Consider the following 27,749-nt stretch of genomic DNA (forward strand, 5'->3'; position numbering starts at 1 on the left):
TCCATCGTGGCTTCTGTGATTTACTTTGTGAACAATTGTTAAATGTTTACAATTTACAAAAAAAAAAAATTGTCCGATCTGATATAGACAGCTGACTAAAATCACCAAATGTATTTTCTTCTCTTTCAGTTCATGTAAAGGAAAAAGTATGTGATGGGGAAGGACTGCACTCATACACACACAGCAAAAAAAAAAAAAAGTACAACAAAGTAAATCAAAAGCCTGCAAACGTTTCGCCGAGCGTGCGTTTGTGTGCGTCCAGAGGTCCGAGAAGTGAGGAAAAAACATGTGTGACCGCGGTGATGTCACCGAGAAGGGCGGCAAGGGCGCAGCAATTAACATCACACACATAGCGGGGGACAAAAACAGAGCTGTAAAAACAGTGCCAGCTTGCGGCCAGTCAGGCCGTTACCCACAATGCCTTGGGTCGAGATGGTTGTCGCTAGGTTCCGGTCGGCGTGGCAACAGAGCTTATTAATCTGCCGATGAAGGCCAGCTGCAGAGGTGGCAGAAACACACGCGCGCACACACACACACACACACACACACTTTTGTGTGTCTTTTTTACACAAACACACATTATTGTTTCACTTCTCCCTGTGCCACAATTGTCGAATTAACTCTATCATTTTTCTTGCCCATCATTCGTGTTTCTGCTTTTACTAATACTCTGAGAATGAGGAAGAATGAACCGGAAAGTGTGTGCGTGCCCATGCGTGTGTTTGGTAGTCTTCCTGCAACTTTAATGCTGTTCCCCCAGCATATCCTCGCCGGTTGCCTAGAGACAGGGATTTGAGCGAGGCCCCTTGGTTCATTCCCACACAGTCCCAGGGTCCAAGTGTGTACGTGCGCGCGTGTGTTTATGCGCGCGCGTGTGTATTTGTGTGGGTGCGTGTGTGTGTGTGTGTGCGTGTTGAAAGGATATTTCTCCCATTCGCCTTTTGATTCATTCTCAGTGTGAAGCAGTTCCCCGTGGAGACAGTATGGGTGGGCAGAGTGGAGGAGGAGGAGGTGAAAAAGATGAGGGAAAGGAGGAGGACGGAGATGGAGGGAGAGAGAGAGAGAGAGAGAGAGAGAGAGTGAACACGAGTTCAAGGAGGTAAAGCAAGGTGTATTTAATGAAAAGACAGGAAGCGGTGAAGGAGGAAGTCGGAACGGAGGAGGGACGGGGAGCCGCTGGTCACACATCAAGGCTTGAAAACAGAGAGGGCAACAACTTTCCGTCCATTCCTTTATCCATCCCTCCATCCCCGACAAACACACATTTCTCTTCTCACGGGAAGAAAGTCAATTCACACGCAAGGAGGGTTGACTAGGGCAACGGCAGTCAATAGTGAGACTGCGGGCCGCATCCGGCCCAGAACTTTTCTGGCTTCGCTTGAAGGTCAGATGACATTGAGTGTAGCGGTACGGCCGCACTGGACCTCACACGGCGCACTTAAGAGTCCAGCAACCACTTGAATGTGTATCGGGCAGTGCACCTGAAATGAAAAAAATGTTTTCCGTCAGACCGGGGCCGAGCGCCATAGCAACGATGCAAAGACAGCGGACAGAAAAAGGCCCCAAAAGCATTCGTCGGAGGATATATTCATCTTTCTAATTTAGGTCCCTTATGCAGTTCTGATTTGTGTGTTCATTGGCATATTTGACAGGTGAGCAGCCCAGTTTATGTGGCTTGTGCATGGGAAGTGACTTCCAGGCAGGGGCGGAGCCATGGGTGGGCCTAGGTGTGCACAGGCCCACCCAGATTGACAGACTGCCCACCCAGTGAGATCCACGAAGGAAATATACACTTTTAAATTTTGTGTAAACTACGATGAGATTATTTTTGGATTTGTGTTTCGTTGTGATTTTTTTTGTATTTTATTGAATTTTTATAATGACATAATTGTGGTTGTCTGAGGAAGATCTGAACTTCATATCATTCAGTTTGTCATTTTATTTGAATGTACGATGAGTCGGATCCAGAGTATAAATCGCACCCCCGGCCAAACTATGAAAAAAAAAACCCCTGCGATTTATAGTCCGGAAAATACGGTATCCCTGTGCGAGGGTGAAGAAAATGTTTTTGGAACATTTCTATCATTCACGTGGTTAAAGTACACGAGCAATAGAAAGCCTCTTATCTGAGGCAGGCTCACGCATTTGAACGCCCTCCACTCTGTCTGGTCGGAATAAGAGTGGCCGCAGGTAACAACCGTCATTAACAATCATCGTGGAGAAGGGGAGACCTCTTGAAATCACTGGAGCCTGCTATTAACATTTGTAGTTCTTGGATGAGGCAGATGTGCAGGAGCTCAAATCATAGCTAGATGTGCAATAAATACAGGTGTGACAATTTTCAAATCCATATCATTTCATCTGGGACACAAATGCTCTCATCGAGTAGAAGAGAGCACAGCATTGTGCTTCGGATGAAAGTCTATAACACACGGCCATTGGAAGGTCCAGGTATATTGAAATGAAAACGGGCACGCAAGTTGGATTTTGCTTGATAGTTACAGTTGGTGACGGGGATTGATACTCCTTAGTCCCTGTGAGTCCATGCTGTACAACCATTTTCTTTACAATAATCTCTAATATGCGCCCCCCCCACTAGTCCGAACACGATATTCGGATTAACATTGCCTTTGAGGAATTGTCAAATGAGCAGCGAAATCCACCTGTTTTTATCCATCACAGGGGGCGGCCATTTTGCCACTTGCCGTCGACTGAAAATGACATCACAGGCCCCGAGGGCTCGGCTTGCGGTCGTCACATGATCAAACCCAGAAAACAGGTGAACTTTGAGCGTGATGGTTGTTTATCTATCTATCGATCTAGCTAGCTAGCTAGCTAGCTATTACAGGTATCTGTATACCTATCCAGCTAGCAGCTACCTGCTTGCTATCTATCTATCTATCTATCTATCTATCTATCTATCTATCTATCTATCTATCTATCTATCTATCCATCCATCCATCATGGCTCAAGCCTCAGAAAAGCCTCCTTTTAGCACGCTTTTGGAAATGCATGACAGTACTGTATCTATTTTTCACTTGCATTTCAATCGTTTCTGAATGAAGAACAAAACAAGTCCAATTAGTGCCATGACAGGCCTTTGAATGAAGCGATGTCACATCGTCCCAGGAAGTAATGACACTCATTTTTGGAACATCCATGAAACCAACTCAAATGGAATGTGTCAAAGAGTATCTTTGTTTGTCTCGTGATAGTGGCAGCTCCGAGTTGGATTGTTCATCCTCCTCCTGTCAGGACGACGACGCGGACGAGAGTTACTCATTGCTTTCCAACTCGAAGCAACTGTTTGAAACTTCCCCCGCAGCGCGACAGCCGCAGTCCTCGCTCGGAGCTCTTGTATCTCCATCGCTCACAAGAAACTTGACAAATTTGTCGAGGGAGGAACCGACCTTTTCTCGGGGAAAATGTTTTTAAAGATGAAAGCCTGTGACTTGAGTGGAACAAATGAACATTGAATCCTCCGGCGTCATTAATCTAATCGCCATGCCCGTAACAACTTGTGTCCTACTCGCCTGCCGACCTCGTCCCCACGACAATCCGGTCCGCTGAAACCAATCAAGGCTCTCGTCCCGCAACCTCCTTCCACCCTTTGGGAATTCCAGGCTGCTTATGTCAGACTTTAGATGAATGCGCGTGTGTCCGTGTGCACGCCCATCTGTGTTAAAGGGTCAGGCTTGGTTGCCACGACGACAGGTCCGTCAACAGCTTGCCGCAACGGCGCTTTGAGCCTCCTCAAGGAATCTTGGCCAAACAATTAAGACCTCCTCAAAATTTCTCGCTTTGCTCTCCTTTCCATCCCAATCTTTGTCCTTTCCTATGATCTAGGCCCTCCATTTCTCCTATTTCTTACCTTTTAGAATCAACACCTGGCCGGCAGGACTTTACGTGTCATATGCAGTCCGAAGGATATTTTGAAAGTGGCAAGTTGACTTCCACACGGGCTTGTGGACTTTGAAAAATAGAAACACTTGATGCCATTTTGACCTCGAAAAGCCCGTGCGCCGATTTACCGAATATGTCTGCTACACGACCTCACGTAATCCAAAAATGTCAAGGCTCAAAACAACTTTTTTCGTTTTGCTAATCGATAAGTTCATTTGAGGAGCAACTTGAGGAGCATTATTTATTTATTTTTTTGCAGATTAATCCCAAGGACCTGAAGCAAGGGTTTCATTCAACAATAAAAACATGAACATATAACGGGAGTTGAATATACGGCTGTAGCTATTGAATGCTTTAGTATTCAAATATCCACCTGAACATTCCATCAAATAAGCGAGCGTTGAGAAACGATATTTTTGCGAGGCATTTGTTGTTTCAAGGCCATCAGGGGACAACATATCAACAGACCAAAGAAATATGATGTGGTCTTTATGAGTTTCAGTACTCAGAAGCATTATGCCGTAACAAATGCACATCGCGACCTCTTTTTGGGCCTTCTGGGTACTTACTCCATGTTCGTAAATGTTTCAGATCTCGCCAGCTTTTCATCCCTTCTTCTATAATCCAAATTCAATTAGGACCTTCTTGCTGTCTTGTTAAAAGTCCTCAAGAGCTCAAATAATTTTTGAAGCTCCAGTAATTTACTTGACTCCAACATTAACATTTTCTTTCACATCTTCATCTCTTTGACATAGATAATTCATTTGATTCCAAATTACACCTTTCCGCCCCGCTCTCTAAGGGGTTTGTTTTGACAAGCAGGGACGCCGACCGTGATTTCTGTCGGCCTCGGTGACAAAGATATCATGCGGCGCGTCTTTAAACATGACGCTGACATGTAGCACTTATCCACTCACCAAAAGAGAAAAGGCAGCATTTCTCCATGTGACACCTCCTTCTTTCCCATGATGCCCATGTAAGGGGGTCGCCTCCGCATAACGATTAGTAATAATAATCAGAGCTGAACAGTTTGGGATGCACCTTTTTTTTTTTTTTTTTTTTTAGGTTATTCCCCAAAATGTAAATTAGGTGGGAGAGCCAAGGAGGACAAAAGCTGGAAAAGAGCCATTGTGCTCAATCAGACATTCCTTCTTTTGTGTATGAATGAGTCACTTAAAAGCAGACATTTATTTAATTCAGATTCTTGTCCAAATTTGCATCTGAAACAATGAAAGGGCATCATTTGATGGGTTTGTCATTTTGAGTGACAGAGGGCTGAGGAAAGGAATGAAGACTGGAGAAAAAAGTGGAAGTGAACAAAGTAAAAGCATTGGACTCGAGTAAAACAGTAAAACAGATCCAACCATAGAATTCAATGTCAGTTTTATTCTTTATATCTTTTTCTTTTGTTGTCTTGGACAGAAATCCCTCATATTGCAACCTGCATTGTGACACGTATTGCCTTATTCTACCCTATTTTGGGAATCAAGCCAAAACTCAAGTTGTTTGTCATAATCAGTGAACCTTAGCAGGGTGGTGACTAATAATTTGGTTTCAAAAGGACAAAAAGAAAAACGAGGTGCTTGGATTAACCCAATAAAAGCCTAAAGCGCCTTCCTAAACATCTCTCGAAAGCCCAAGATCGACTTTGGAATCGCCCTCTAAAACCTGAAGTTATCTCGGAAATTCAACACCTCCAAAATAATGAATATCTCCGCCCCTGTAGCAGAAACGTCATTCCAAAAGAATTTGAGAGATTGGACATGTGACTTTCACACAGGCCCGTGTTTATTATTTTCAGTTTCAATCAAAAATGTAAAAAGAGTCAGTGGAAGATTTTTAATTTTTTTAAAAAATCGAGCGGTCATCTATTCTGTCACAAAGCCGTCGATGTCGTCATTGTCTCCAAACATATATCTTAACCATACATCACGTTCCACTGGTTCAAAGTCCACAAGTGCGTCGTCTTTTTCGCTGCCGTTAATTATTTCAGAGCTGCCGCCATCGTCTGCGTCCGCCGTTACTGCCCGAAAAAATTCTGGACATGAGCTCACGACCCCGTCACATGCATATTCCGATTGCATTTCATTGGTGAAGAGACAGAGGATTTGATTTAAAAAAAGAAAATGACATATACACTCTCCCGGTTTTAAAGGTAGAAAGACGCAACAACGCTCCTGGCTTTAAGTAGAAACGACGTTATGCGCTCCCCGCCTTAATCCAAAATACTAAATAATGAGAAATCAACTCAAACTCGGCTCATGACGCTTGGCACACATGAGGACGAAATCAAATGATTGAAGGAAGAACTGGTGAAGTTCGATTCCGTCCTCATCACACGCAAACATCCAAATGGCAGCCGGCAAAAACGTGTTTTTTTTATATCAACAGAATAGCAAGTGACAGAAATATTCAATATTGATTTCTTGCAAGGAAAAGATGGCATGATTTTACCAGAGTATGTTTGTCACGGAGAAAGACTTTTTTTTCAGTTTATACATGCGGGTTTTGGAGGCGGATTTACGGACGTATGGAAAGGTGACCGACCTCTGCCCAACAATCATCAACTGAAACGCCGATATTGACTTCACTCAGTGTAAAAGTCATCGGACCTGACGACTGATATCAACTTTTTTTTCTTTCTTTTGTTACGGATTTCATTAACCTCGAGGTGAGGCACCTGTTACAAAAAAATCAACTAAACTGCTGTACTTGTTGCTGAACATGTGCTTCTGGCCTTCAATTCAATTTGTATGCAGTCTGGGGGAAAAAAGATGACTTTGACTTGTACTTTATTGCTCATCGGGTGTGTGTCGCAGCTGGACTGACTTTATTGCTCTCAGATGCGATGGGGGTCCTGGCCGCGTTAGTCACACTGAAAAGTCTTATTATGTTGTTTATGATGTTCATTCATCGGCGGGGTATATTTCAACATTGAACTGGAGCAACTCTTTTCTACACGATGCAGTCATCAGGATCTGCAGTTGCTACTGGGTTTCGTTCCAAAATTCTGCTCAACTTCAGAACTATTTGTTTCCCATATGAAGTAACGAAGCCATCTGCCGTCAAACTGGCGCACGTGCTCGGCATAAAAACTGGAAAACGGGTCTAAGTTGTGGCGCAGGTGGCGTAAGGTGATTTTGGTGGACTTATTTGAGGTGCGGGCAGACCGATTTGAGCTCCGCTGATATGTGTGGTGGATGTCATTGTATTTCGTTCATAAATATGACATCAGCGTGCATCGAACCCTCCGAATCATTGAAGGAATCCATTAATTGGATGCATTATAATTATCATCTTTAATTCACGGCCATGACAAGTATACTTGTCAATTTTGCTAACTTTACATTATCCGCAAGTTGCGGTTCCTTCTAAACGTACTTTGGTCATGCGGACTCCAGCGAGTCCTTTGCGCCTCTGCCATGCATGTCGTCCACGTGCACGCAAGATGAGGCACAAGGAAACAATAATGCACGAAAAATAAACCCCATCTTCAACAGTGAAGAAAAGCGAAAAAAAATAAAAATAAATAAAGTGAGACCATGACGAAATTCTGCTTGACCTCGGGTGCAAATTATTCTGGCGATACGCCAGCTGCTCTTGTCTCAGGACAACAAGCACGGACACACACTCGTCACACGCAGACACGTGCACACGCACAGAAATGTCAAAAGAGCCCAAACGCCAAAGGATGCGTTCCATGTTTGCCGGATGACAGCCCCCTCAAAACCATTTTGGTGTGTCTGTGTGAAGCAAGACCTCGCGGCCGCAACTTGACTGCTTTTGTCAGGTGGAAGCATCTCCCAAAGCGCACCGGCGTCTCGGTAAACACAAGAGAGAGACAAACACACACACACGTCTTGGCCCATTTCCCTCCATCTCACTCTCTCTGACTAACTGCTGTTTTGACAGTCATCGGGGGGTGGGGCTAACAGGTCTCCAAAAGACATGTGAAGCCCAGCTGTCACAATTAAGGGGCTGGAAAATGGCTGGGGAGAGGCCGGAAATCTGGCTGGGATTCCTGCTCCTCGCTACCTGCGCTAGGTGTGTGTGTGCGTCTGTGTGTATGCATGTGTGTGTGTCTGTGTGTGTATATATATATATATATATATATATATATATATATATATATATATATGGTTATGGCCTTTCAAACACAGCCAAAATAATGAGATTTATTTGCAGACTTATTTTTATTTCTATATGTATATATTAGGCCACTGCCAATTTTGGTCACTGATTACTAATTAATCGGCCGATTACTTTAAGAATTATGTCATGCATAACATATTTTCTCTTTCCTTTTTTAGTTCCCAGACTGCATTGCACCGCTAAATGCATTTAATTCATTAAGTTGTAAGGATATTAATCCTTGTCATGTGTTTTTGTTTCCAGTAATTGAATGTGTGTCATATTCCGCACATTTCATTTATGTTGCACTATGTTTGCAGCTATTTTTTGATCATTATTTTAAGCAAACTGTCAAATTGGGTAGTGCGTAAAATAGTGACACGTATGTCAATTCCTTACGCAACTTCCGTCGCTCACGTAAGCATTGCTTGTGAAAAATTCAGATTTGTTTTGGTGTGAATGACAGGGCCGTAGAATGACCTTATCAACACATTTCTTGATATATGTATTTAAAGATACAAGGTTATGTTCATAAATAATGAAACCAACGAGTCTACAACTGCTATAAACAGTTAGCGTACGTATAGGTAAAAACAATCTGCACACAATTATATATATATATATATATATATATATGTATACACACACACAAACATATACATGGCCCGCTCTTCTCTGCCGCATCTGTACCCTGGCACCTTCACCGCCATCCATCTGCCCCCCCCCCCCCCCCCCCACATTAGAGCAAAGGTGTTGGGCTCCCTGCGTGCACATTGAAACATGTGTCTGCTGATTAATTGCTGCCTGATCACTGCTGTTGCCGCTCCCTGCTAATTTCTGTCTTGCCGGGTTTTTACAGCCTGTAGCAGGCTGGGTGTGAGGTTTTTTCGAGTGCTAATTGCACAGTATTTGTTGCTAATAGGATAATAATTGGAGCAGGTGCAGATAGCCGGGCGCTTATTTGGAGAGGGGAGATGTGCTTTGGCTTCATGCCAGGGATGCATGCTGTTCAGCACAACATTACGCACTCATAAAATGCATACTTCAAAAAAAAAAAAAAAAAAGAGAGGGAAAGAGGCCCAGTGGGTGGACAATTATCATGGTCCTTTTTGAAAAATATTTCCCATCCAGCTTCATCAGCATCCCGGGAAATCTTTTAATTTTTATTTATTTATTTATTTATTTTCGCCTCATTGCTCGTGTTTTATAATTTCCCTTGTCTGATTTGCCATCAAAAACATTTTTCTGGCTTTTGTCATTAGAACGGTAATGGAGGCCATTGCAACTGCTGTAGTGAAGAGAAAAGCAATGCGAGCATGACGATAATATGGAAACGCTGACGATAGTGGTCATCATGCAACAGCAACAAAAAGTGTTTTAAGCCGAATGCGTTAGGATGAGAACTGTTGAAGATTTTGGCACTTGCTTTTGTATAGTTTCCGCAAATAATTCAATACGCCATCCTTGATGACTTCCTTAATTTGCAAACACGGATTTTGTGGTCCAAATCGGTCTTGCATTAAATGAAGGTTATGCAACCATATGGAGCTTCTTCCAGTTCAAGGTCCTTGAAGCGCAAAATAAAAAAATAAAAAATCCTCGTGTAATTGGGTGCGAAACGAAATAAATCCAAACGTCATCCCAAAGTGCTGACTAACGCCTCAAACTTTGTAAACCAATCGCATCCGCACTTGTGATTGGAGTGAGCACGCGGCATCTCGGCAGTAAGGTCACGCTCTCAAAGGCTGCGTTGCCATATTCGGGCAGCGGCGCCATTGTCCTAATCGCCCCTCTCATGTTCCCCTCTGAGACTTCTCCGTCTGGAATATGGTGATGATATTAATACTAATCGTAATATACCCGGCCATAGATAGAGACTCCGTTGCTTTGAACTGTAAATGGGTTGTGTTTGGGGGAAGAGACGCGATTAAGCGCAGCCAGGCTGTATAAGACGGTAAATCTGGAGAAGCAGAGGCGCCGTCGCGCCCCCCCCCCCCCCCACCATAAACAAATAATCCAAGGCTTCTTCTCAACACCCCCCACCCCGCGCCATCTCAAATCAGTTTGGATTAGGACAGAATACGGGGATGTTTCCCTTTAATGTCGCAGGGAGAGAGGGCGCGTCTTCCTCTTGCTTTCGGCCCCCCGCCTGCACCTCAAGCGTGCACTGTGTTTAGCCCCGCTTAGCCAAATGAGCTCCTAATAAATGCGGCGCTGAGCCCCTGCGCCGCGGAGCCGCTTATAATTGGAGGGCTTTCTTCTTCGCTTTGGAGAGTATTAATGAAGGGGTGGTGGGAAAGGTGCGTGTGGAGGGTGTGCGTGCACGCCGGCGTGTTTGCAAGGTGTGAGCGGCTGAGAGCGTGCGCAAAAGGTGGAGTGCGTCAAGGCACATCGGGGGCCCGGATTTCTATACGCCGTTATGTGCGTGCGGGTTCTACCTGTGCCTCGTTCATATGCAAATGCCGCTTCGCCTTCGCAACGCACTCGGGCTGATATCGTCAGCCCACTTTGACTTGATTGAACGGTTTTGGTATAGCCTTCTCTCTCAGGTTTAATCCTGCCTGTCTGTCACATCCCTGCACTCAGAGGGAAAACCTTTTCCGCTCACAAAATGAGGAAATGGCACTTTGTTCGATTTAGGAAGCATTTTGTTGGCAATTTATAAACGCTCCAATCCAGAGGCGGGCGTTCGGTCCGACGCCGTCGCTGACGGACGCCCGTTTTGCTGCCGGTTGAACGAATGACGGGACGCCTTTTAAAAAAGACGGAAGGGAGTTTTCATCCGTCGGGTCGCAATCGTCATTTGTCAACGGCGGACCGTTAGTGCGTCGCCGGTGGAACGGACGTTTTCTGACGTGTTTTGGGGGGGACCAACTGACGGACTTCACAGACAGACGGACGAATGACACCCAGCTACCCTGGCCGCTGACGGATGACGGACTATGACGTAAAATGCCCACCTCTGCTCAAATCAGTACTTTAAGCATTCCGACTCAAAATAAAAGCTTACCGAATAATACATTGACGCCAATGCAATCGCCTTAGGAGGCTTTTATTTTGACATTGGCCCGCGTGGTGGCGTGACGGCTAGCTTGACTTGTCTTTTTTTACATTTTGGCTTGCCTTATCACAGTTTTCTATTGCCATTACATAATTGGCGCCAAGACAAGGCTGTCCCGAAATCATATTCAAGCGCTAATTACGCCGACGTTGTACGATTGGGCATAAGTCTCTGCCATTATTCGTTCGTTCTTGGGCCCCCCTGCTCTAAATGATCCACGAGTGGGAATGATATGTCTTTGCGGAGATTAATGCTATTTGTTGGACAGTGACGGCAGAGTAAATACATAGCGTGCACAACGTTACTTCCTGCCATTTGAGTCATCATGACATCAACGCATCCTCCCAGAGTCATAGTATTTATTATTTATGATGACTCCGCATACCTTTTTGTTCTTTGAAAATGAAATTTGCCTTTTTGTTCACAGCACTCCTGCCTTGCCCCCCCCCTGCTTCCCTGCGCTTGGCTCCAAAGTCCAGCACGTGACGTCCAAATTGTGACAGACGGCTGCTTGAGCGTGGAATCTTTTGACTAATCACAACAAAGGTCCTCTCTTAAAGATTCAAGCAATGACAGTCAAGACTGGCCCGGGTGGACAAAAAAGATTCCGACGGCTCACTTTGGCTTCGTCGCTATTTGGTGACAAACTTGCTTCAAGAGCCCTAAAGTCGCTGATCACATATCACACTTTTGGATGACTCGCTTAAAATGTCGAGTGTTTATGGTGCGCTAACAAGAGGCCCGGTTGAAGACCGTTACATTTAGTTTGCGGTACATTTGACTTTTGATGAGACAGTTCGTGCGTACAAGTTATCGGCGCGCCGAGAGCCGCTTATTCAAAACACAGAATACGAAAAAAAAAAAAAAAAAAAAAAAATGCAGTTTTGCTTTTGAAATCTGCCAGTTAGATGCGTGGCTTTATTCAATCATTTCACATCTGAAAGCATCCAAATACTTTGACTTATTGAAATCATTAAGCTAAGTTATTACGTCGTCGCTTTCTTTGGTGCGTGTACCGAGTGACCTTGTGGCTCGCTACAGTCGCGCGCGCGCGCGTGTGTACGAGTACAGAGTAAATAGACATATCAAGGCACGTTTTATCACCTAATTGAGCGACCTTGGACTGAACTCTGACAGAGCAGTATGACGGATGAGAGACTGATGAAAGAGTGTTTTTCGACGCATATAGGAAGAGATTAGGCACCTATGTGGTCATGTATGGCGGGGTGATGTTTACTCCCAAGCACCTCAGACGGATGCTATGATGGATGTGTCATACTGTCATACTTTCCCGTAACGGGCTGGCAATTGCTCTGCCCTTGAACGCTTGTAGGTTCAAATCCGTGAACAAGAAGGGCAAGACTTGTTTGATACCGGTTCCAATGGCCCCCGGTGATGTAGGGATTACTGTCCGTCCCTTCCAAATCTGGAGCTCGTAGAGGGTTTAAATTTGGCAGCGGCCTTCTAGTCTCTTAACACGTGCCGGGCGAGATAGGGCTGCCCTCCGCGTTGCTCGGCGCACAGGAAATCGGGGCCCTTTTGTTGGAACTCCCCGATCAAGACAATGACAAGAGCTCAAATGCTAATGTGCGGCTTCCGCCACTTTAGGGCTTCGTATCCGGAAGACGGAGAAAGAGGCGGGTCCAGACTGAACAAACGTAGACCCGCAGCAGGAGCACTTATCGCAAATCAGTGTCCATTTACTCAAAGTACATTCCATGTTTGAGTTGAATTCCCATTTTTCCTAGTGAGAAACAATGTCAATGAATGTGCAGAGTGTGTGTACTCCCCGCGAGCACAACATCTTATGAGGCCTTCATCATCACATGAGGTCCTAGCGAGTAACATGGCCAGCTGCTCAAGGTCAGAGTGAGACCTGCCATGCCAATTTCCTTTATGGGAGGCTCCAATTTGTCTTCTCGGGTCGTGTACCACGGCCAAGTACACTATGGGGAGCATTAAGTAGGCCCTGCTAAGTGTTATTCATTTTGCCTCGGGGGAGGGGGGCGAGTGTTTATTGTTGACAACCTTTTTCGTCAACAAGTTCAAGTCACTGGAATGAAATGATGTCAATGGAGGGTTTCGGCAAACAGCCAATAGCAAAGCTGCATGCCACATCAACGTGAATGACAAGAGTATCGGTGCGGCTTCAACTAACAATTGTGTCGGCGTCACCTTACACATTCGTCCCAGATTGAACTTTTCTGAAGCCGCGTTGTCAGGCCAAGCGTTCCACACGCCATCTCTTTGCAGAGTTCACATTTAATTCATCCCTGATTTTGTGTCAAGGTAAAAATACGTCGCCGCCTTTCATCGGACCGGAATGTTGTACGCCGGCACGCCGAGGCTTTGCTTCACCGAGCGCCTCGGGCGGCTTTGTTGTCCAAATGACAAGACGGCATTTGTCATTTTCTTTGTGGAATCTCAAAACACCTTCCCTATTTCTAATTCCCACCAGTCTTACACGAGTTAATCTTCTTGCGTTCACCTTCAACTTTATTGGCAAGGCAGAGGTGGACAAAAGAGACAAATCGGCACATGAGGCAGAGGTGAAATTTAAGTCTCCCAAAAAAAGGCGCCAGCGAGAGAATGTCACAAGGTCACGTTCATTATTCCCGGCGGCAAACCAGGGGGGTTCCGCCCTGAAAAGAGCTGGCCCCGAGCCGTCAGCGCGGAGCCGCCGCCGCGAAACGCCGACCGCAAAATGAAACGTGACAAATAGAAGAAAGACGCATTCTCTGTCTCTCATCAACACTGACAATAAGGTCTTGGCTGCCTCTGGCTCCGTTTTCAGCGCTAATTTCATTTCTGGAAATCAGGGTTTTGTCTCGTCAAGTGACTGACAGTCGCCTTTGCCATAATGAATGGCGAGGGAAAGAAAAAAAGATTGGCGCGGATAATGCCGCTCCTCCTCTCGCGTCTTGCGTTATATCAAGCTGCGGTAATTAATTCACGCACATATCTGCAACATTAGTTCCAGAGGAGATAATTAAGAAAATGATTTTGGGTATTGTTCCTCAGCGGCATCTACCCAGACAAGGCTGCTATCTGTTGTTAGGAAAAGCGACTAGTCACCAATAACGTATCTTTAAAGGGCAGCGCTTTTGCATTTTCTAATTGCAGGAGCCATTTGAAGCGACGCTATTAATTGAGGCGACTAGCAAGTATGGGCATGCGTTGCGAGCTGTCGGAGGGAGATAGCGTGCGCCCCGGCGTTGAAAAAAATGGCTCCGTGCGGTGTTTGTTGCCATTTTACACGCATTTAGGTCCCGTCCCCCCCCCCCCCCCCCCCATTCTAGCAGCAAACATTTGAGTGGGAATTCTTCTGTCACAAGCTGACAGTTGGGCTGCCAGACTGTATTTATTTGTTTTTTTTCTTTTCCCCGGGCTGTGTGGCAAGAGCCCACCGTTTACCTCCACCGCTCTTCTTCTTTAAAGCGGAAGTCAGCCCAGAAATGTTCTGCATGTTGTATGCGCCCCCACTTGTCTAAATACGCCATTCTCATTCATATTGAGTAATTTGGACTCATTTTAACACTTGCAGAATATGAGTTAAGCAGCAAAACGCACCCGTTTTTGGCCATCTCGGGGGCGGCCATTTTGTCACCGAAAATGACATCGCAGCTGCTCAGGGCTCAGGTAACGACCAATCACGGCTCAGCTGTTTTCTGAAGCCCTGAGCAGCAGTGATGTCATTTTCGGTGACAAAAATGGCCGCCCCCGAGATGGCCAAAAACGGGTGTGTTTTGCTGCTTAACTCATGTTCTGCAAGTGTTAAAATGAGTCCAAATTAATCAATATGAATCATGAAAATGACATCACAACTGCTCAGGGCTCAGGCGACGACCAATCACGGCTCAGCTGTTTTGTGACGCTGAGCCGTGATTGGTCGTTAGCTGAAGCCCTGAGCAGCTGTGATGTCATTTTCAGTTGACGGAAAGTGACAAAATGGCCGCCCTTTGAGATGGACAAAAACGGGTGCATTTGACTACTTTATCAATCAGAATGCTGGAATTCGACTTGTGGGGCTGCACAAAAAATATTCTTGTCAAGAAAATTTGGGGGTTGACTTCCCCTTGTACAGAATGTGCAGGAAAACTTTATTGATGACCGCTTTGGTGGCCAGTGAAGGTCACACACAGAGGCGTCAAATGATCTTCCAAGTCCAAAATTGAGGGACAAAAATTGTGGGCAGACTGCAAATGCTTTTTTTGGACAGCGACAATACGTGAACGCTATCACGCTAGCTATTTTTCGCCGCCAATTCTCTTCAGTAATCATCTAAATCATCCCCTTGCTGTCTAAAAAAAAAAAAAGAAAGAAAGAAAGTCAAGTTGTTTTATGAAGCGTGCTGTGAGCAGCAACTTGCTTGCGGAGAAAGATTGGCGTTTCTTCAGCGGATTGCTTTTGTTTTGTTCCCTTTCCTGAGCGCGCCTGGCACGTTTGTGTTTTTGTCCGCACAGGTGGCCACTGCGCTTCATTCAAGCAAGGTGAACCAATAGCTTTTCGTGGATGTGTTGCCAGAAACCTCTGCCGGATTTGAGGAGGCCGCCGCGGAACTTATATCTGATGGTTCCATCGTTATCAAAGTAGTTGAAGGGCAAATAATGAGTCCAACATGCAGGTGGGCTTTGTGCCAAACTGTGAGCGGAGTTGCTGCCACAGGGCAGAAGAAGTCAGCGTTGGTTTCATTTTGCAGCTCTGCACAATGCAACAGGTGTTTTCAACCTGATTGGCGGCGCTTTGCATTCAGCTGTCAGCCGTAGTCTACATATTTTTTTAAATATATTTATTCATGCACAAATACGCAACATGTTCTATCGCTGAAAGAGTAATTATTTTCATGCGTGGAGATTTTATCGCAACACCCAGACCAACAAAAGTCCCACGCACAACGCATTTTCACCATGAAAAGGCAAGTTGGAACTTTGTACAAAGTGAAATCATCCCGAAAATGCGGAAGCGAATATTCTTGCGACTTTAGACAGCTACAGCAAGTCACTTGCATGATTTGTTTGGCACCGTTTTTTTGCTCACAACCCACCAAAGTTTTCAATCCAGTCTTCAAAATATAATCTAGGAATCAGACATTTTAGATTCCTGAGACAAAACAACAATTTCACTTGACCCGTTCCCAAAATGTAGCACACGATCGATAATCGATTGTAATTCCCTCCCTGAAAATCCTTTTGTGTGAATTTGTGTCTGCACGTGCCCGCCAGCTTGTGAATGGAGCGAACCTTCTGAGCGTGACTTTATTAGAAGGCTTATGATAGCCAAACAACAATGTACAACGTTTGCCTTCATGGCCTTCCTCGACAGCCGTCTTTAGCCGCTCCCGCAGCGTTCCGACAAACATTCAAAGCGCGTTGAGAATAAATTGTCACAGCTCACATTTTCCTTGAAAAGTTGCTTGGCATGCTGAAATCTTCACGTCGTACATCAAATTGCAGATGTAGCCTGGAAGAATTTGAAAATGAATGCAAATCTCCCTCTCTCGCGCTCCCTCTCTCGCTCTCTCTCTCTCTCTCTCTCTCTCCGTCGCTCTCTCTCTCTCTCGCTCGCTCGCTCGCCCGCTCTGCGCCGGAGGAAGCCCTATCTGTCCTTTGATTCCAGGGTGAGACGGTTGCATTTCAGTGAGGCAGCCAAAATTGCAGCGCTTGACTTAATATGGATATGCAGCCATGACTTTAAAGAGCGAGACATAATTGAAGAACATAACTACAGGACATCCCAGAATGAGGTGGGCTGATGGTTGTCACGGTGACGAATTGCCCACGAGATGGTGAGGCGGGGAATGGCTCCTGCCTTTTTCTCTTCCTTCCCATTTCCTCGTTTTCATGTCAGTCTGTTGTTTCCTCGTGACTTGGCGGTGTTGGGACGATGGTCATGGAGTTGTCACGGGACACCAGACGGTGTCGGTTGCCTTTCAGCATCAGCAGATTCAGCCTTTGCTCAACTTGATCTGAACTTGCATTTGCCATTCCGGTAACTATTAGTGCTGTCAAGCCATTACAATTTTTTAAATAATTAATTGCGATTAATCGTGTTTTTTATTGACATTTTTTTTACGAACCTTGCAACCCATATTTTCTTGAGTAAAATCAGGGGGAAAAATGTGGGCGGAATCTTTTTTTTTTTTTTTAATATTTTGATTTCTTTGATCCATGAATACGATTCTTTACGATACACCAAAGATGTACAACTAATATGGTATTTGAATTCGGCTTTGCAAAGTGCGCAAATCATTTTGCATTAGCAACAAGTCAAACTACGTAAAGGTCCGTCTTTGCGACAGTGACTCTCCTCTCGGTTTTGCTGCAAAATGAGCAGAGGTCGACTGCTACAGGAAGTCAATAAAATGGACTTAACTGAGTTAAAAAATGTTAATGCCTTATAAAATTTTAATTCATCTCCATAGTTAACGCTTTAACTTTGACAGCCCTAGTAAATATCCAACCTCGTTGACCCCTGCAAAATACTCAAGTACAACTTTTTCAACCCCTTTAGCAAGTTTTTTTTTTTTGTTTTTTTTTTTTGTAACTTTTTGTGGTCTGGAGACTTCCTTCTGCGTCCAGACTGCTAATCCCTCGAGCCTGTGCGCAGCCCCACTGGCCCATTTCACCATGTTGCAATTCAAGGGGCCGATCTGCTGAATCACGGCCAGACAATCACAATGCGGCCTCAGTTATTTTGTATTTTTGTTATTCGCCAAATTGCAACTTCACAGTTCAGAAAAGTGGACAAATCTTGCTCACAGACAACGTTTTCAGAGAAAGAACGAAGGCTGTCTGATTTCATCGACGATGAGTGGGCAAGCGCTCCACAGAGCCACATAGATTTACATAAAGAAATCCAAACGCAATTTTCCATTATTACGTCTCCTTTAGTTTTCCTGGATAGAAAAGGATTCAACTATTGTTAGAGAAAATACTAACATCGTATTATTTTTGCAATCATTTGACCACACTCAATCATGCACTCACACACACACACACACACATGACGTCTGTGAAGCCCCCAACTGTTAGCAACATATTGTGGTAACAGCCTCTGCCAGGACCTGTCAGTATGTTTTCGTATTTGTGTGTGCGTGTGCGTGCAACGGGCCACAGATTCCAAATCCATGCATATGTCTCTCAAGTGTATTGCAGTTAGCCAAGGGCATCCTCATGTTTGCAAACAGCCTGCATGCACGCGCACACGCACGCAGGCAGGCAGGCAGGCAGGCAGGCAGGCAGGCGGGCGGGCGGGCGCGCTCCCTGAGGAGTCGCGATTGTTTAATGATTCAATTAGCTGTGTAGCGTGCTGAGAGATTGAGGCTAGATTTAGAGATAATTGAGCAACATGTTTCATCCCGAAGTGAAAGAGGTGGGCTGAGAGATCAAATCAGAGAGAGAGAGAGAGAGAAGGCAGCGCGCGCGCACGCACACGCACAGTTGATTTGTGCTGAACTACAGCCGCACTTTGAGTCAGACAGAACCCAAAATGCTCCATCTTGGGGGATCCGTCATGCCGGACGGATGTGGTCAACGTCAATTGTTGCAAAAATGTACACGGAAAAAAATTGGAATTTGAATGAATTTACTCCATTTTATTTTGTCAAGTGGCTTTTACACAGTATAATCATCTGGATTTAAAGACAATTTAAAGTAGTACTTCAATAAAAGCATTTGGATCCAGATACATTTTTGAAGTGGATGAATAGTCGACTTTATGTGATGATTTTATTTTGTGCAACCACTTGACGGAAATAAAATTGCGTAAATTCAACGCACCGTTTTTCTCCAGTGTATTTTCCATGCAAAAAAAGGTACATTTTTCCACCACTGGAATTTTTGGAGGGGCCATTTTCATAATGAAGACAACTATTGACGTCTGCGTTGAATTGTATTGTACAGTGAAAAAAATGGCTGAATTTACTCTATTTACTAAATAAAATCATCTTAATGCAGAACGATTTTCTAAGCAGGCTATACATCTACTTAAAAAATGTATCTGGATACAGACGATTTTATTTTGTGCAACCACTTGACAAAATAGAATTGAGTAAATGCTGCACATCGTTTTTTTCAGTGGACAGCTGTAGAAAACGAACATTGTGTACACTGAAATAAAATCATCAGCACCACTTGACATGATGAAATTGAGTGAATTCAACACCACATTTTTTCAGAGTATTTCTGGTTTGAACTAAGCGTCTTTGATAAAAAAAACTTCTGATGGTTTACCGAACCAAAAAGAAGCTGCACGAAATGTATTTTCTCCCGTCTTTCCATCTGTGTTTGCAACGAAGCTGCCTGTCAGCACCATATAGAGCCCGTGCAGCAAGAGTTTAAACAGCTGCTCTGCGTGTGTTTGCCGTGTCCCCATGTGCCTGCATTTGTGTGTTCCTGTGTGCGCGCGTGTTTGTGCGCAAGTGTGTGCGCGTGCGCAGTCGCGGATGACAAACAGGGGACATCAGCGGGACCTTTTGTATTGAGGAGAAACATTGACTTTAACTTCCTGGTCGGCCTTCGGCTGCAGTCAAGTCAAATCGACCCTGGTAACAAAAAGTTCAACTCAAGCAGAAAAAGAAACAAGTCATAAAATCCAAACTCCAAAAGATGGCGTTCGGCTCCCGCTCATATTTTTGTTGTTGTTTTGGAGGCAAATCGGGGTCTCCACCCAGATTAGCAAACAAACCGATGCCGCCTATCGAGGGGGGCCACGTGCTAACATGTCCCGATCAGGACCTTGAGGAGCCTTCCGAGCTTCACGATGGAGACACACTCACTTCAGCCCATTTGGCCCAGAGAGAGAGAGGAATGTGTGTGTGTGTGGGGGGGGGGGGGGGTGCGCGCGTGTGTGTGTGCGAGAGAGATGCCCCGCTGGGTGGCAGAATTAAAGGAAAAGAACTGTTGGAGAAAGCCTTTGAAATGAACACACTTTTCTGGGTAACACCTATGCACGTGCGCGCACACACTCATCAGCTTGTGCCGACCTTATTGGCCATCTGGCTGCTCTCCATCAGAGAGGATGAGGCAAAGTCTTTTTTTTTTTTCCCGTCTTTAATATTTTCCTCTACTGGAAAAAGCAGAGATTTCTCCAATTCTGCTTAAATATCACGTTAATCAAGGATGTTGAGGGACTATAGTATGCAGTCCTTCCATCCATCCATTTTCTTTACTGCTTGTCCTCATTAGCAGGAAATGTCCCCTTCTTTCTTATATTTATAACTAAATATCAAATTTTTCAACATAGCGGCTTATAACCTGGTGCGGCGTATATATATATATATATATATATATATATATATATATATATATATATATATATAGTTTTGATTTGATTTGATTTTTTTATTGGGTGGCTTATATAAAGGTGCGTCCAGAAAATACGTACCCTGATCAGTTTTTTTTTTAAGTGGACTTAAAAAAACACAACAACGACAGCAAAGGTGGCAGGGTGCAGTACGACAGAGTCACATGGTTGACAAATATTGCCCCCAAATAAGCGTCACATCTTTTTGAATGTGCATTTAATGTGAGGCAGTTTATTTTGTAATTGGATGAACGGTATTCAAATGACTTTCTGTTGCCCGAAGGCCGACCGACGACGATATACTCACCCAGGAACATGTTTGTTAGACTCTTCCGCAGACACAAGAACCCTCTTTTTCAAGAATCAATAATCAATATTGGTTTTGAAAAAAAGATGAATGGGTTTGAAGAGAGATGGAAATGAATTTGGGAAGACAATACAAACGACAATAGTCACTTCAGACGTGCATACAATCCATCACGCACACATGCAGTCAGCAATCCGGACTCTGGAAAAAGTCCAATATAGCCCAAATTGCTGTCAAGGTAACAGCAATCGACAACATCAGTAAACAAATGTGACGAAAGAAAATCTCTTAACTAGATTTAAGTTTGTGGCTGACTTCACCGTGACCCTGAACAGGAAACTGAAATGGCAACGAAGAGCTTGACGGGAAAGCATCGTCTTGTTTACTTGAAGATTCCATTTCTTCAGCAGCAAATGCTGAGAAGTCACCTTGAAGCCATGGCGGATCTTTCTTTTTGTTTTTTTGGGCCCTCACCTGGCCTCCGCACACATCTGACCAGCGAATGCGGGCCACACCTTAGGCCAACCCGCTAATGCTGACTCTCGCCGACTGCTCGGCAAACTGCAAGACCAAGCCTGCCCCTCCAACGTTGTTTTTCACTCTTTGCGAGTGCGAGCGATGCAGGGCGAGGGTGTTGCTCCAACGAGTTTACTCACTCCGAGCAAACAAATCTCTGATGTGTTTTTCTAGCCCAGATAGCCGCAGCGGACGGCGTGTCAACAACGAAGGGGGGGCGGGGGGTGGGGGGGGCACCTTTTCCTTTGGCGGTTTCTTTTGTCTTCCCTGAACCGCTTTCATTTGGGCCCTTCTTTTTGTCTGCATTCACATCCTGCAGTTCCTCTTGTAACTCTCGCTTTTCTTTCCTCTCCTTCTCATGCCTAATATGATCCACCCTTTTCTCTTCTTTATTTGAGGAGAAAGCGAGCGCCGCGACCGCAGACGGCGCGCTTAAAAGAAGTGATTCAGCCTTCTCGCTACTGTTTAGCGAGCCCTGTTGCTAATTTGTATCCGCGTCTTGTGAAGCTCCTGTTTGTGTGTTTGTTTGAAGGCAGCCAGGTGCTCTGGGTGCCAGCCAAGCCAGATTTAAAACCGAAATCCCGTTTCCTATTATATAGCCAGGCTATAATAGCTCGCTTTGATGTACGTTTCCCTCTTCTATTGAACGCTTAGTTTGCCAAGTCGCAGAGGTGCTGAGTAAGTTTCATGGAGTCCGCTTTTGAGATGATTTCAAAACAAAGAGTCGGAGGAGAGATCAAACATCGGGACTGCCACAGCAGGAAGTTGCGTCGGTGTCACATGACCGCGAGTGACTTTTTTGGGTGTCATATTTGAGTTAAAGTGTCGTTGTAAAATGCCCAAAATGACCTTTACAAGCCCCCCCCCCAAAAAATAGTTTTTTGTCTCGGGAGCTGTGGCTACATTGACATGGACAAATTTTTTTTAATCCGATCAGACTTCGGATTAAAATTAGGATGCACATGGACACTAAAAATATATTTATGCGTCATACTTTCGATTGGAACAAATTGTTTTGACATGCGCAGATGGACCAAATGTACCGGAAGTAGTCGAAGAAGACGAAACCGTAACGACGTCCATGTCAACAAAACATCGCTCCGTCCATACGCTATACGTAAACGTTTTTTCGCGTATTTGTCCAGTTCGCTGTTACGTCGAGTTAACACTTCCTAAATGGAGCTGGGATGTATTGCGCCCGCCATGTCTTTCGCTCATTCCGCTTCTACTAGCTTCCGCGAATAACAGAAAGGCGTATATTGAAGTCACAGACATACGTGGTAAAGACGGTTTGTTCCGAAATTTGGGAATATTTTTTTTCATGCGCGCCGATCGGCTTAACAATCGACCACCTCTCTTGTTCGGAATAAAATCTTGATCGGAATGTGCTTCATCGGGTCAGGATACTCCAAATAGGGTTTGTACATCAAGCATTTTTATTCAGATTTTTTTTTTTTTTTTTTAATAATTCGCTCAAAAATGGCTCGGGCTACTAGTTATCAGCTTCACAAAATATTCATCAGGTAATGATTACCTGACTTTAAAAACACTTCTGGTTTACGATCCAATTAAAGTGTTACATTAGTGTGAAATCAAAACATCCCCTTGTGTTAATCATGTTGACATTCATTGAGTAGAGGTCAGAGGTATCAGCTGAAGCAGACTTTTTATTTTGTTTTATTTTATTTAACTCTGCTGAATAGATTTTCTTGGTGTTTTTAAAATCTCTCCGCTTCTAAATGGTGTTAGGAAGCCTTTGAATGGAGTTATGTTAAAACGTTGTTGAACTATTATGGGTGGTTAATCATAGCCTCACTGCTTCGCGCGCACATGCGCACACACACACACGCACACCCGCCCACGCACGTACACGCACGTAATGTGGTGTTTTGACTTCCATGTCAGGGTTAAGAGATCAGCGCAGACCACCCTCGAAGTATGGAAAGGTGCAGAAATCATTGGAGTTTGAAAGTGCTTCAAATAATTGCACCGATGTTAATCTATTATAGCTGCGTTTAAGTGGATTTCCAAAAGGGAAGTATTTTTTAACCTGTTATTGCACACGCACACACACCCAAAAAAAAAACAAAAAAACAACTAGAATGGGTCAAGGTCTCATCTGAAGATCTCAGTTATAAAACCTATTGAAACATAGTGTTATTAAATTGTTAGGTATTAACAGGTTTAAAGAAGAATAAAAATCAATCATTTAAAAAAAAAAAAAAAGATCCTTGAACCTTGCAGGCCTCAGAAAAAAAGAAATTGAATCTAGTTTTGACGTTTGTTTTGCACCACTTGGATCAGCACTTATCTTTCTCATAAAAAAAAAAAAAAAAAAACAGGCCCTAGAACTGCAACTCTCAAAGTGTGGAACAAATTGTTTCCCAAGTACAGTTCAGTTGTATTTAATGTTTGAGTTCAGTAAATTTGTTGAAAATCAACAAGCAAACAGCGTGCGGCCACGTGGTGTTTTGCTGAAATTGGTGAATCGATGCGTTGGAATGTTGCAAGAGTTTCTGCAGTGTCTGGCCCGACCGAGTCCAGTCGGTCCGGTTTGTGCAGCGTCTGAGCTCGGCTAAGCCTCCTTCTATGTACCTGCGTTGCCTTGTGTTTAGTCTCAGGGCAGAGCCGCCCTCACTCTGGACAAATACCTTCCGGAAAATATCCACTCCCCCTCCCAACCACTTCTATCGCCCGCCCAGACAATTGCGCACTCACAAAGGCCTTGAAAGCGGCAGGACCATTACACAAGGACCCGCGCAGGTTTACGTGTGTGTTTAGCGTGCACTTCAAATAGTTTTCTTCCGCGCAAAATGACGATGATTCCCGCACCTTTCTTATGATGACTTGTTCCGCCTGCTACAATTTTCACACCGTTTTAGAAAAACAAAAAGCCGCGCTAAAGCCTTATCAATCAATTTGACCGCTAGTTTTATGAAAAGGCCATTTCAAACAAAAGCGATACGTATTGTGTTGATTTACAAAATATTTGTACACCCACGTGCGCGCGCACACTCTCATTTAGTGATCAGACAGGTTGGAATGAGCTGAGATGTTGACAATGAGTCCAGTGACAAAAGTTTACTTCCACATCAATCGAGACCTCAGCTCTGACCTCAGCTCTGTCCTGATACGTTTGAATCGCTTCCATTTGTAATGAAGGAAGATAAACCTTTTTTTAATGATTAAATTTAAGTCTGAATAGTTAAATAATACAGGAACAAAACATAAAATACCCAGACAGGAATACATGTCCAAAGAATGTGTGCGTTGAAAATAACCTGATCTTAAACATGATTGAAAGTTTACTGTACTTCGTTTTCTATTACAGGACTAAAACAGTTTTTTTCTATTTATCTATCTATCTATCTATCTATCTATCTATCTATCTATCTATCTATCTAGTTATTTAGCTATATAGTTAGCCATCTAGCTAGCCATCTTGCTATCTATCTATCTATCTATCTATCTATCTATCTATCTATCTATCTATCTATCTATCTATCTATCTATCTATCTATCTATCTATCTATCTATCTATCTATCTATCTAGTTATTTAGCTATATAGTTAGCTATCTAGCTAGCCATATTGCTATCTATCTATCTATCTATCTATCTATCTATCTATCTATCTATCTATCTATCTATCTATCTATCTATCTATCTATCTATCTATCTATCTATCTATCTAGATAGCTAGCTAGCTATTTAGTTAGCTATTTAGCTATATAGTTAGCCATCGAGCTAGCCATCTTGCTCTCTATCTATCTATCTATCTAGTTATTTAGCTATATAGTTAGCTATCTAGCTAGCCATCTTGCTATCTATCTATCTATCTATCTATCTATCTATCTATCTATCTATCTATCTATCTATCTATCTAGTTATTTAGCTATATACTTAGCCATCAAGCTAGCCATCTTGCTATCTATCTATCTATCTATCTATCTATCTATCTAGATAGCTAGCTAGCTATTTAGTTAGCTATTTAGCTATATAGTTAGCCATCGAGCTAGCCATCTTGCTCTCTATCTATCTATCTATCTATCTATCTGTCTGTCTGTCTGTCTGTCTGTCTGTCTAGCTCTCCTTGGTGAGGTCAAGGGTTAAAAGCAAGATGGCCGCCTTTAGTCAGATGCGTGTGTGTGTGTGGATAAATTGGTAGGCAGGCCTCAGTTAGATAAGGTTTTTTAAGTTCAGCGTTATCCGAAAGCATCATTTGGACATTTGGAAGCGACCACAACTTGACTCCCGACCCCCTCGCCCGAACAAACGAATTGTGAGTTAATGCAATGAAGCCCTGCTGGGACCTGTACATGCCCTTGACATTTTTTGAAAAATGGCTCATAGGAATATATGACGCCGTACGTATCACATTTTGGAAATAGCTTTCCCAGCGTTGACCGTGTTCTTTGTCAGTGTGTGCTTGCTGTAGCGTGCACTTGGGTTTGCAACTCCCAGAGCAGGATAACCTGTAGTTGTTTATCAGAAAGGCAGCATTTCAGTTTCGGGGCATTGTTCAAAGCGAGGGACACGTCAAAGTCGGGCTGGCTCAGGGTTGCCTCTATTGAACACAGATTAAAACGTCAAAGCTTGGAGGGGAAGGGCAAGGCGAGGTGCCTGCTCGTGAACCTGCCGGAAAACAATTATTATTTCCTGTCTGGATTCACAGTAATATCTTTTCACCTTGAATGGAATGTGCAGTGAGCATCAAGTTGTAAAGCAAGATTTGAATGGAATGCGCCGTTAACTGAAAGGATTAATCGACGCTTTGACATGAATGGCGGGCTGACTTAGAAGAGAGGAAGAAGTCTGGGAGAGTCCTTCCACTTTAAGCATCACTCATTCACAAAGTGGCCGCAAATTCATACGGCCAATTTGGAGCGCACACACACGTACTCATTCCTCTTGCATTTGTGTGTGTCATGTCAATGTAATCTCTGGTTTAATCCTCACGTTGCCGCCAGACCGACAGGCCCACCCAAGTGAATGAGCACAAACTGAAGCCGAGTGTGTGTTTTAAGAGTGGATGCGCTTTGTCATGCGAGTCAAGCGACACATTAAGCATGTAATGGGAAAACAAAAACACACGGATAGTGACCGTCGAAGAAAACTGTGATGACACCGGAAACTAGCGAGACGGATCTACTGTCTGTCCTGACTGCTTTGCACCCAAGCCGACTTCAGACTGGAGACAGACGACACTCAGGACACGCACCGACCCGGACGTAACGTTCATTCACACTCACATTTACGCTTTGATCATCCGCGTCTGCGTGGAGACTTTTTTCGTCATTTGGATTGAAATCATTCCGAAAGAAGAGCTCTAGTCGCCTGTGTACGTGCCAGGTGATCTTTTCCGATCCGCCCTTTACATGCTCCGCCCTCTTCACCCTGACATCCTTCATCTGGAGGATGTTGTTTGCTACTCAAGTAACACAAGTAATGGCGATTGAAGTCATAACAAATACTTCATTCATTTGATCATTCTTCATGCTCCATTTTTTTTATTCACAAACAGAAATGTTCAAGATCCTCTCCCAGGTTTGTGCCTTTCCGATTGGAGTTGAAATTTGATTCTATGAAATTAATTCACAATATTAAACAAAAAAGAAAATCAGTCAGATTTTTTTATTTTCTTATTTTCCTGTTTTGTTTTACTTTTTACATTTATTGTCTTTTTTTTGGGGGGGGGGGTCATCATTCGGGGCCTTTTTATTCCAATTGAGGTGTTCATACAGTAATCGCAATAGAAAGCAAACTTTTGATTGGCACTATAAGATCGTCTCATCATTAAAACGCCGTGAACGGCGCTGAGCAGGTCGTCCGACTGCTGGGGGGCCACTTACATGGGCAATATTGCATTAGTAGTGCACTTCTAATTGCATTGTGTCATATGGTTATCTGCCGCCTCAGCCCCCCCCCCCCCCCCCCCCACACACACTCCAACTTCAAATCTCTACAACGTAAATGCGACTTTGAGGATTAAAAAAAAAAAGAAGAAGAAAATAATCCACGTCCAAGCCATGCCCAGCTGACATTAAAAGCTGAGTTGCGTTTTCCGTGAAAGTGAGACATGTTGCAACTTTCTGCGGCACATGTGACAAAAAGCTAATCTTTATTTATGCAGTCCCAAGCGTGTCATATATTAAGCTGCCACTGCATTATGGCCGCTGGCAGGTAAAATGCGCTAAGCCTGACTCCATTTGGCAGCGGCCCCAAACATAGAAAGTAACATTTGTTTTGTCCTAAAGTCAAGATATACGCTATGAGTTGATGTCCAAATTAGTACCTTCTCTGACAAAGCTGCGTGGGATGACAAACCTTTAGAACAAGAATTACATGATTCTGTCACGATGAAAAAATGCTGATGAGGTTTTAAAAAGCAGAATAAATGATCGTTTACTGCGGATTGTCAATCAACGCAACGGAATCAAAATAGCAGCTCATCTTTGTTTGTTTTTTGTTTTTAACTTGAAGGTTTTTATTTTTTTTTTATTTTACTTCAACATATTTGAAAACATCAT

The 27,749-nt window shown here is 43.9% G+C and overlaps 1 long non-coding RNA gene across 1 annotated transcript in view; it reads left to right on the plus strand.

Moving 5' to 3' along the window:
• The window catches only part of LOC147139192 (uncharacterized), a 58,909-nt gene that overhangs the window by 12,671 nt on the left and 18,489 nt on the right, over positions 1-27,749 (plus strand). The gene's annotated exons all lie outside the window — the stretch shown is intronic.

The sequence above is a fragment of the Filicampus tigris genome, chromosome 12 (genome assembly GCF_054856515.1).
Source record: "Filicampus tigris isolate MCC_2025a chromosome 12, RoL_Ftig_1.0, whole genome shotgun sequence".
Taxonomy (NCBI): Eukaryota; Metazoa; Chordata; class Actinopteri; order Syngnathiformes; family Syngnathidae; genus Filicampus; species Filicampus tigris.